This window comes from Vombatus ursinus, unplaced genomic scaffold (genome assembly GCF_900497805.2).
Source record: "Vombatus ursinus unplaced genomic scaffold, bare-nosed wombat genome assembly UNPS02015012.1, whole genome shotgun sequence".
In the NCBI taxonomy this organism is placed as follows: Eukaryota; Metazoa; Chordata; class Mammalia; order Diprotodontia; family Vombatidae; genus Vombatus; species Vombatus ursinus.
The window spans coordinates 6,609-16,716 of NW_020954790.1; the positions used below are offsets into that span (position 1 = coordinate 6,609).

At 41.5% G+C, this 10,108-nt stretch overlaps 1 pseudogene; it reads left to right on the plus strand.

Annotated features, from left to right (window-relative positions):
* The window catches only part of LOC114030750, a 13,172-nt pseudogene that overhangs the window by 699 nt on the left and 2,365 nt on the right, over positions 1-10,108 (plus strand).

The window sequence follows — 10,108 nt, forward strand, 5'->3', positions numbered from 1 at the left end:
CCTCCTCCGTCTCCTTCGTGGCTGCGGAGAGATTCTTTGAGGGAGGCGTTTCCGCCATGTCAAGCCCTGTGGCAGGGGCCCTGAGGTCCAGCGAGACAGGAGGCAGGAGCTGGTCAGTAAGTCAGTGAATATCTGGGGTTTGCTCTGAGGAAGGGGCCTGGATCCATGGCTGAGCCAGGGTTCTTCAGGAAATCCTTAGATAGATGGGGTCACAGGCTAGGGACTCAGATAACCTGGAGCTTGCAGGCTACTAAAACCTGCAGATCTTTTTCAGAATAGCAGATGCCTGTACCTGCCTCCCCCATCTTGTGCTTGTTCCCACATGCAAAACTTTACATAGATCCCTATTGAATTTCATCTTGTTAAAGTCACTGCAATGAGGTAGCCCAGAGTTCAGCAAAGTATGGCCTGAGAGCCCAAGCCAAGCTGCTGAATGTTTTTGTGGGATCCATGAGCTAAGAATGGTTTATATATTTTTAAATGTCATAAATCTCTATTTAAACAAGTAAAGCTATTCTTAGCATGTAGGGTCCACAAAAAGTGAGGGAAGTGAATTTGCCTGTTAAGATCCTTCTAGATCCAACTGCCTCTCCCGCTGTGTTAGAGATGCATCCTGGCGCGGGGTCAGTTACGACTTTGATGGGCTTTTTTCCAAGTCGTTGCTAACGATGTTCAACTGCATAGTCCAACCAGATTCCTGGGGCACTCCGCTGACGCTGACACTTTGAGCCCCATCTCAGCCAACCAGTTTGAAATCCATCTTGTTGAACTGCTGTCTAGTCCATTCTGTCCATCTTCTCCACAAGAGTAGTATGAGGTGCATTGCCCAAACTTAAGTGGGTGACATCCACAGCATTGCCCTCATCTGGCTTGGCAGTCCCATCAAAAAAGGAGATTAGCTCTATCTGGCTTGACCCATCCTTGACACCATGTGGCCTTTCTTGATCCTCTCCTTTTTAAATTTTGATCTCTTTAGTAATTGCTTCTAGAAGCTTCCTAGGTGTTGAAGACAAACTCACTGGCTTGTGGTTTGCGGATTGTTCTCCTAATGGGGACAGCGTTGACCCTTCTCAATCCTAGAGGCATCTCTCTGCTTTTCCACAGTATTTCATATGCCACAGAAAATGTTAAGTCTGTTTGGGGACCTTTTACTGTCTCCTCGATTATCTGGGGTATCAATTCCTTGTCAATCTTTTTTCATCTTATTTCCAGTGTAAAGGTCTTTTTCTTTCAAGGAGAAAACAGGAACAAAACAAGNCTGGGGTATCAATTCCTTGTCAATCTTTTTTCATCTTATTTCCAGTGTAAAGGTCTTTTTCCTTCAAGGAGAAAACAGGAACAAAACAAGAAGTGAGTAGTAGCTCTGCTTTTTCTTTTTTCAGTTACTATCACATCTGTCTGTCTGAGCAGTGGTGCTACTCATTCTTCGAGCCTTCTTTTTCTCCCGTTGTAGCTTTAAGAACCCGCTTTTGTGGTCCTTAGCTTCCCTTACCAACCCCAGCTCATTTGGATCTCTGGTGTTCCTGACACTCTTTTTACAGAATAGTGTTATAGCCTTGTATTCGTCTTCTGATCCTTGGCTTTGACTCAGTACATTCTTTTAAGAATCTAAGTTGGGAGTATATAAAGTGTGTGATGTAAATACACACTTCCCCACTTAGTGTGGATGCCTCCCTTTGCATCCACACTGATCTCTTCAGTTAGATCTCATTTTTCCATTTCATCGGAATGATTTCCTATTGTGTCTTCAGAATTTCATTCTTGAGCACCTCCCATTCCTTCTGGGCTAACCTTTCTGGATCCTTCTGGGCTAACGTTTCTGAAGCATTTTACTCCCTGGGGAACCCTACCTCTCCTTCACCTCGACTCTCTGAAATTTGCTTTCATGTCTGTAGTGTGTGTTAGACGATGCCCAGATTTCCTCTCCTCTTTTCTATCGAATATTCTAGGCTGGAGGGATCACTTCTTTCCCAATCCTTATCATTTCCATCCCAACCACCAGGCCCTCCCCATTAGTGACAGTCAGATTCAGAAGAGAATGTCTCTGGTTGGCTCCACTTTTGATACACTATTGAAGGCCATGCTTTTGGCAGTGATAAAGAGACAGATTCTGTTTACAGAGAAAGAGAGAGACAGAGGGAGGGAGAAAGAGAGGGGAGGGGAGAAGGAGGAAAAGAGAGAGAGGGGGAGAAAGAGGAAAAGAGAGAGAAGGGGAGAAGGAGGCAAAGAGGGGGGGGAGAAGGAGGAAAAGAGAGGGGGAGAAGGAGGAAAAGAGGGGGGAGGAAGAAAAGAGAGAGAGGAGGGGGAAGAGGGGGGAAGGAGGAAAAGGGGAGGAGGAAAAGAGAGGGGGGAGGGGGAGGAGAGGGGGGGAGAAGGAGGAAAAGAGGGGGAGAAGGAGGAAAAGGGGGGAGGAGGAAAAGAGAGGGGGGATGGGGAGAGAGAGGGGGAGGAGATGGGGGGAGAAGGAGGAAAAGAGAGAGGGGAGGAGGAGGAAAAGGGGGGGAGGAGGAGGGGGGGGAGGTGGAGGAGAGAGGGGAGGCAGCTTCCTTTTTTAACTCCCCTTCAGCTGGCACAGCACCTTGTGTGTCACGCTTGTTTAGTGAATCGAGCTGGATTCTGGGAAAGCCTCATAATTTCGTTCTTGGTTGTTACCACAGCAAGGAAGGTTGGGAACAGCAGGGCAGGGTCACTGTTCCCCTCATGGTCCCTTTTCTTCCCCAGTTCTGCTTCTGAAGGGTCTGCCCTTCGCCAGGAGGAGGGAACTTAGTCTCCTTTGCAGAGGGATAATGGCCCCGGGGCTTCTGGCAGCCAGGACCCAAAAGGTGAGTAGGTGTTTGCTTTTTTCTCAAATACTCTTGTGGCATTTCCCATGTTTTCTTCTTACTGTTCTCTTTTACATGATTTTTAATCTGTCTTTATCATATACATGTCTCATAAGGTTGCTTTGAGTGGAGTACTCCAAAAGCCCCAAATTATGATAGCATCATTCAGAGCCTCTTACTGACTGCGTCACACAGGAGGTGCTCAAAGACTCTTCACTGCTGGCTTGATTCTCTAGCCTTCTCTGGCTCCTTGACAGAAATCCCTCCCCCCAGGCTTTGTTCTTCCAGTTGACCCTTGCCCCTCCTGGGCCGCTGTTTCAGGAGGGGCCTTCGCTCCACGCCTGACAGCTCTCTGATCTTCTCCTTCTCTGGGCATCTGCCTTTTCCCCACGTGGGTACTCCTGTCTCTCCAGGCCACCCCCACTTTCTGTGCTGTCTTCCCGCATTAGAACATAAGCTTCTTGAAGGCAGAGAGTATCTTCCTTCCTTTTATTTGTATCCCTAGTGCTTAGCACAGTGCCTGGAATGGGGCTCCTGTTTAATAATTACTTTATTTACTAAAGCCTGAATAGTCAGAGCTAATCTGTGTGGTTCCTGTGAAAATGCACGTCTCTTCCAGATTTATATCCGGTAAAAGCATATTTATTCGTTTTAGGAGTCAGTGACCTTTGGGGATGTGGCTGTGGACTTTACCCCTGAGGAGTGGGGGCAGTTGGACCTTTCCCAGAAGGAGCTGTACATGGAGGTGATGCTGGAAAACTACAGGAACTTGCTCTGCTTGGGTGAGGCCCCCTGGCTGCCCATTGGAGGGGGGGAGTTGTTTGGGGGTAGTGGAGGAACGAGGAGGTTCCTATCCTTTTATGACTAAGAAAGATAGGATGCCTGTGCTGTTAGCTCATAGGTGAAAGATTTTGCTTTATACACCTGGAAACTGGTTCCTTGACTGTGGCCCATAGGTTTAAGTCCCTGCATTCCCTGTTCCTTGTAATGTAACCCCCCCGCCAAGTCCCAGTGCAGATGCCTGACATACATGGATGGGTCTTCTCCTCTTAGCAAGGAGCAGGTCAAACAAATGAATTCTTTTCCTTCCTTAGAGTCCATGTTGTGCCCATTGTCCCCAACCTACTCAGCCACACGATACAAGACAATGCATGTGGCCCTTCCTACGGGTAACCTGTGACCTGCCCAGAGGGGCCGGCTTTAGGACTGAATCCTCAGCTGATTCTCTGTCCTGACCCTTTCCCATTCCCAATGCACAGGACTTGCAGTTTCCAAACCAGAAGTGATCTGCCAGTTGGAGCAGGGGGGGGATCCTTGGATTCCTGAAGGAGAAGGCCCAAGGTGCAGGTGTGCAGGTAAGTGGCGGACTGGGCAGACGAGTCATTGTCACCAGGAGTGTTCAGCCCGGAGCTCTCCAGGCCTGTGAAGAGGTGCCGAGGCCACTTGTTGGTTCTTGTCATCAGCTGAATGAAGGAGCGGCCTCAGACCTAGGTCTTTGGCTTCCTCTTCCGTTTGCTTTCCTGCTCCGCCTCGTTTCATTCTGCATTTCCAGAAAGCACCTGTTGTTGTAGAGTCATTTCAGTCATGTCTGACGTGACCCCATTTAGGGTTTTCTTGGAAGAGATACTGGAGTGGCTTGCCACTTCCTTCTCCAGCTCATTTTACAGATGAGGAAACTGAGGCAAACAGGGTGAAGTGACTTACCCAGGGTCACACAGCTAGGAAGTGTCTGAGGCCAGGTTTGAACTCAGAAAGATGAGTCTTCCTGCCTTCAGCCCAGCATTCTATCCACTGAGTTCAGGTCTGGCCTCAGACATCTACTGTCTTGCTAATCCTGGGCAAGTCATTTTACCTCTGTGGGCCTCAACTTCCTCAAATGTAAAACAAGGATAGATAATAGCACCTCCCTCCTGGCCTTGTTGTGAGCATAAAATGACATCAAAGTGCTTTTTAAACCTTAAAGCACTGTGTAAGTGTTTAGAATCATCATCAATATTGTTAAAATCATTATACACACGGTCCTTTTCTTCTGTCCAAAGATGTGCACGTTTCGTGACTTTGGGGCATCGCTCCCAATCACTTTTCAGAAGAGCTGGTCTGATTCACAGCTCCACCAGCAGTGTCTTCTTTTCCTGTAGACCGTCCAACACTTGTCAGTTTCCTTTTTTTGTCAGTTTTGCTAATCTGATGGGTATGAGAGAGATCCTGAGAATGACTTTAATTTTCATTTCTTTGATTTTCTTGTGGCTGTTGATGGTTTGGATTTCTTACTTTGAAAATTACCTCTTTATGTACTTTTGCCATTTATCAAGTGGAGAATGGCTCTCATTCTCATAAATTTGAATCAGTTCCCTGTATATCTACAAAATGAGAGACTTACTACATAGCTTTTTCCCCCAGTGAATTGTTTCCCTTCTAATTTTAACTGTATTTGTTTTGTTACAAAACCTTTTTAATTTTATATAATCAAAATTGTCCGTTTTGCCTTCTACAAATCCTTTTTATCCTTTGTTTCATCAGAATTCCCCCAGTCCATAGATCTGAAAGATAATTTCTTTCCTTCTCCAGTTTGTCTATGTTGTGATCTTTTAAACTTAAGTAATATATCCATTTCAAGTTTATCTTGGTATAAGGTATTGAATGTTGGTCTAAATCTAATTCCCTCCAGACTGCTGTCCCATTTACCCAGTACTTTTTGTCAAATAGTCCTTATTCCAGTAATTAGTGTCTTTGGATTCACTGAACACTGGACAAACCTACAAGATTTATTTGCTTCTGTATGTTGTGTATCTAATTTGTTCCACGGATAGGTCTGTTTTTTAACTAGCACCAAGTCATTCTGATGATTACTAATTTGAAGTATAGTTTGAGATCAGGTATTGCTACATCAATGTCCTTCCCACTTTTTTTAATTATTTCCCTTAGCATTCTGACCCTTCGTGCCTACAGATAAATTATGTTAATTTTTTTTTGCTTTTTGGTGAGGCAGTCAGGGTTAAGTGATATGTTCATTTTGGTGCACTTCTATAAAGCAGTCTGTCAGTGGTTCTGTTGGCATAGCACTGAATAGGTAAATTAATTTGGGTAATATTATCATTTTTATGATACTGGTTTGTTCTACGCCTGAGCAACTAATGTTTTTCTAATTACTTAGTTCTTTATTTCCACAAATGATGCTTATTTACAAACACTAACTAGTGTTTGTATTTGTATATGGTTCCTGTGTATGTCGTAATAAGAATATGCTGGGTTTTATTGGTAACATACAGGAATGCTGGTTATTTATGTGGATTTTTTGTTATATCCTTCAAATTTGTTGAAGTTATTATTTCCGTTCATTTTTCAGTTGACTCTAGGGTTTTGTAAGTAAATCATTGCAGTATGTGCCAAAAGCAATAATTTTGTTTCCTCTTTATCTTTGCTTATTTCCTCAATTTCTTCTTCTTCTCTTTTTTTCTTGCTGTCACTAGCATTTCTAGCATTACATCAAATAATGGACATCCTTGCTTTACCCTAATCTTATTGGAAATGCCTCTAGTATATCCCCTTTATATATTATGCTAGCTTGTGTTTTAAGGAGATACTGCTTGCCATATTAAGGAAAGGTCCATTTATTCAAATTATTTTTTTTTTAGTATTTTAAGAGAAATGGATGTTGTATTTTATCAAAAGCTTTTTCTGTATCTGTTGACATAATCATGCTTTTTTTGGTTGTTCTTGTTATTAATATAATCTGTTATATTTATTATTTTCCCAGTTTGAATCAACCTTACATTTCTGTTACAAATCCAAACTAGTCATCATATATAAGCTTTTTATGTGGTGCTGTGCAGTCTTTGCTAATATTTTACTTAAGATTAGGGATACTGACCTATAGCTTTCTTTTTCTGTATTGATTTTTCTAGACCATATTTGTGTCAAAGAAGAAATTTGGTAGGATCCCATCTTTCCCTGTTTTTATAAATATTTTCTGCAATACTGGTGTTAATTATTATTTGAATGTTTGATAAAATTCACAGGTTTTTTGTTTTAGGAGTTCTTTTGTGGCTTGTTCAATTTCTTTTTCTAAGTTTTGGTTATTTAAATTCTCTATTTTTTGATCTTTTAACCCTGGCATTTAATTTGCAAATATTCATCCATTTAATTTGTCATTTTTATTAGCATATAATTGGACAAAATAGTTTATACTCCTGGTTTTTATACTAGGATTGCTTGGAGGCTTCTATTTCATCAAAGGGATATTTTCTCCTGTAGCATTATATTCAGTTTTGCTAGGTTGGTTTTTCGTAGTTGTTGTACACCTAAATCTTTTGCATTTTAGAATATTCCAAGCTCTACTCTCCTATTAATGATATCAGCTAAATCTTGTGTAATCCTTCTTGTGGTTTCTTCATCCTTAAATTTTTTCTTTCTTTCTGAATGTTTGCAATAATTTTTCTTTGACCTAGATGCTCTGTTTTTTGGCTGTGATGTTATTGGGGAATTTTTTTGGGGGGGGTTGTTTATTTAGGAGGAGACTGGTAGATTCTGCTCTCTAGTTCCAATATTTCTAGGCAGTTTTATGATTTCTTGAAATACAATATCTAGGCTCTGTTTCTTTGGTCATGATTTTCTAGAAGCATAATGATTCTTCAATTTTTTTTTCTTCTTCGATGCTTGCATCACTTTTTAATATAAATTACCTTATATTTTCTTCTTTTTTTTTAGTCTATTGGCTTTGTTTTACTATTTCTTGTTTTCTCAGAATCATCAATTTCTGTTTAGTCCAATCCAGTTATCAGGAAGTCTTTTACTTGGGTAAGGCAGGTAGATGGTGCAGTGGATAGAGCTCTGGACCTGCAGTCAGGAAGATCTGAGTTCACATCTGGGCTCAGTCTCTTACTATCTGTCTGATTCTGAACAAGTAACTTAATCTCTCTCTGCCTCAGTTTCCTCATCTGTAAAATGGAGGTAATAATAATACCTACCTTCCAGGATTGCTGCAAAGATCAAATTAGATAATATTTGTAAAATGCTCAGCATAGCATCTGGCACATAATAGGCACTTAATAACTTTCTTCCCTGTGCCTTCCAATTTTAGTCTCTGAAGACTAGCTTGTTGATTAGATTCAAACATTATAGACACATCATTTGGACATCCAGTGTTCACAGATAGATTATACCAACCTGATAAAAATGACCAATCTAATTACAAAGGGAATTCTTGGTAAAAACATATCAAATTAATATAGTGAATAAAAGGTTGAGAGCATTAAAGGAAATGATCTGTAAAGTTAGGGATGATAAAGAATCTATCATGACAACAGCTCAAGATTATCTTATAAAGCACACATGAAAACTACTTGCTGTTAGTTTTAAAAGACAGAAAAGTTGGTCAATGGCATGTACCACATAAGGAAGACCTAAAAGTATATGCATGCAGTAGTCACATGTTGTATCAACCCAAGAGCAAAGCTCATGGGGACTTTGGTATGAGCTGCTGGAGGAAAATTTGCTGAGAAGTCTGGTTAAATAAAATTTTTTAATGGATTACGTTAATCCAGGACTATGAATACAATTTACATTTTTCTTTTCTTTCAGATTGGAAGACTCAGCAGGAATCTATGGAATCACCTCAAACTCTGGACGTTTTGGTGGAAGAAACGCCACTGGAGAGACTTGTCACCGATGGTTCCTTTTTCTCCAAGTTGAGAAGAGCCTGGGAATGGGAGGCCAGTTTAGAGAGGCAAAAGGACTCTGGGGAGAAGCATTTCTGGCCAGTCACAGCCACGCAGAAGAAGCTTGCCGGCACGTCAAGGAACCAAGGATGTAATGGGCATGGTGGAGTCTTGGGTCCTGGGCTACCGCTTTTCTCACAGCCACAAGCGGGAAAGAGTCTCAGTGTGTGCGATGCACACAAAACGAGCTGCAGCCAGTATGCCAACAGAAGGAATGGGACGTACTCAAAGAAAACTTTTTCTAACTGTAATGAAAACAGGAGAATTTCGAGGCATGATTCAGGCCTTACTGACAATTGTAAAATATATACTGGAGAAAGGCTTTTTGAATTTAATCAACGTGGGGATGCTTTCCATCAGAGCACAGGGCTGACGCAACATCAAATAATTCACTGTGGAGGAAAACCTCATACATGTAACATATCTGGGAGGGCTGATGGGCTGACAACTCGGTTTACTCGGCATCAAAGAAATGATCTAGGAAAGAAACCTTATGAAGGTAATATATGTAGGGAGGGCTTCAATCAGAGGTCAGAACTTACTGAGCGTCAGTCAGTTCATACTGGAGGGAAACTTTCTGAACCTAATGAATGTAGGCAAACTTGCCAGTGGAAGTTAGCTCTTACTCACCATCAGACAAGCCGTACTAATGAAAACTCTTATAGATGTAATGAATGTGGGAAAGTATTCCATCAGAAGAGAGGACTTATTCAACATCAGAGAAGTCATACTGGAAAGAAACCTTATGAATGTAATGAATGTGGTAAAGAGTTCTCCCAGCAAGCAGGACTTACTAAACATCACACAGTTCATACTGGTGAGAAACCATATGAATGCAATCAATGTGGAAAGGCCTTCCGACTGAAAGACCAGCTTAATGAACATCAGAGAATTCATACCGGAGAGAAGCCTTATGAATGTGATAAATGTGGGAAGACTTTCTGCAGGCGTTCTAACCTTAATGAACATGAGAGAATTCATACTGGTGAGAAACCTTATGAATGTAATGAATGTGGGCAGACCTTTCCAAGGAGGTCAGCTCTTAGCAAGCATCAGAGAATTCATATGAATAAGCAACCTTATGAATGTAATGAATATGGGACAACCTGTAGCCAGAAGACAAAACTTACTCAGCACCAGAGAATTCATCATGGAGAGAAACATTATGAAAGTGACCAACAACAAACAATTCCAAATAGTGAGAAACCTTATAAATGTAACAAATGTGAGAAATCCTTCTGCAGGCCATCAAACCTTACTGGACATGAAAGAATTCATACTTGTGAGAAATCTTTTGATTGTAATGAATGTGGTAAGGCCTTCTTCTGGAATACAGCTCTTATTAAACATCAGAGAATTCATACTGGTGAGAAACCTTATATGTGTAATGAATGTGGAAAGATCTTCAGATGGAGTACAGCTCTTACCAAACACAGGAGAATTCATACTGGTGAGAAACCTTATATATGTAATGAATGTGGGAAAGCCTTCTGCAATCGATCAAACCTTATTGAACATGAGAGAATTCATACTGGGGAGAAACCTTATGAATGTAATGACTGTGGGAAG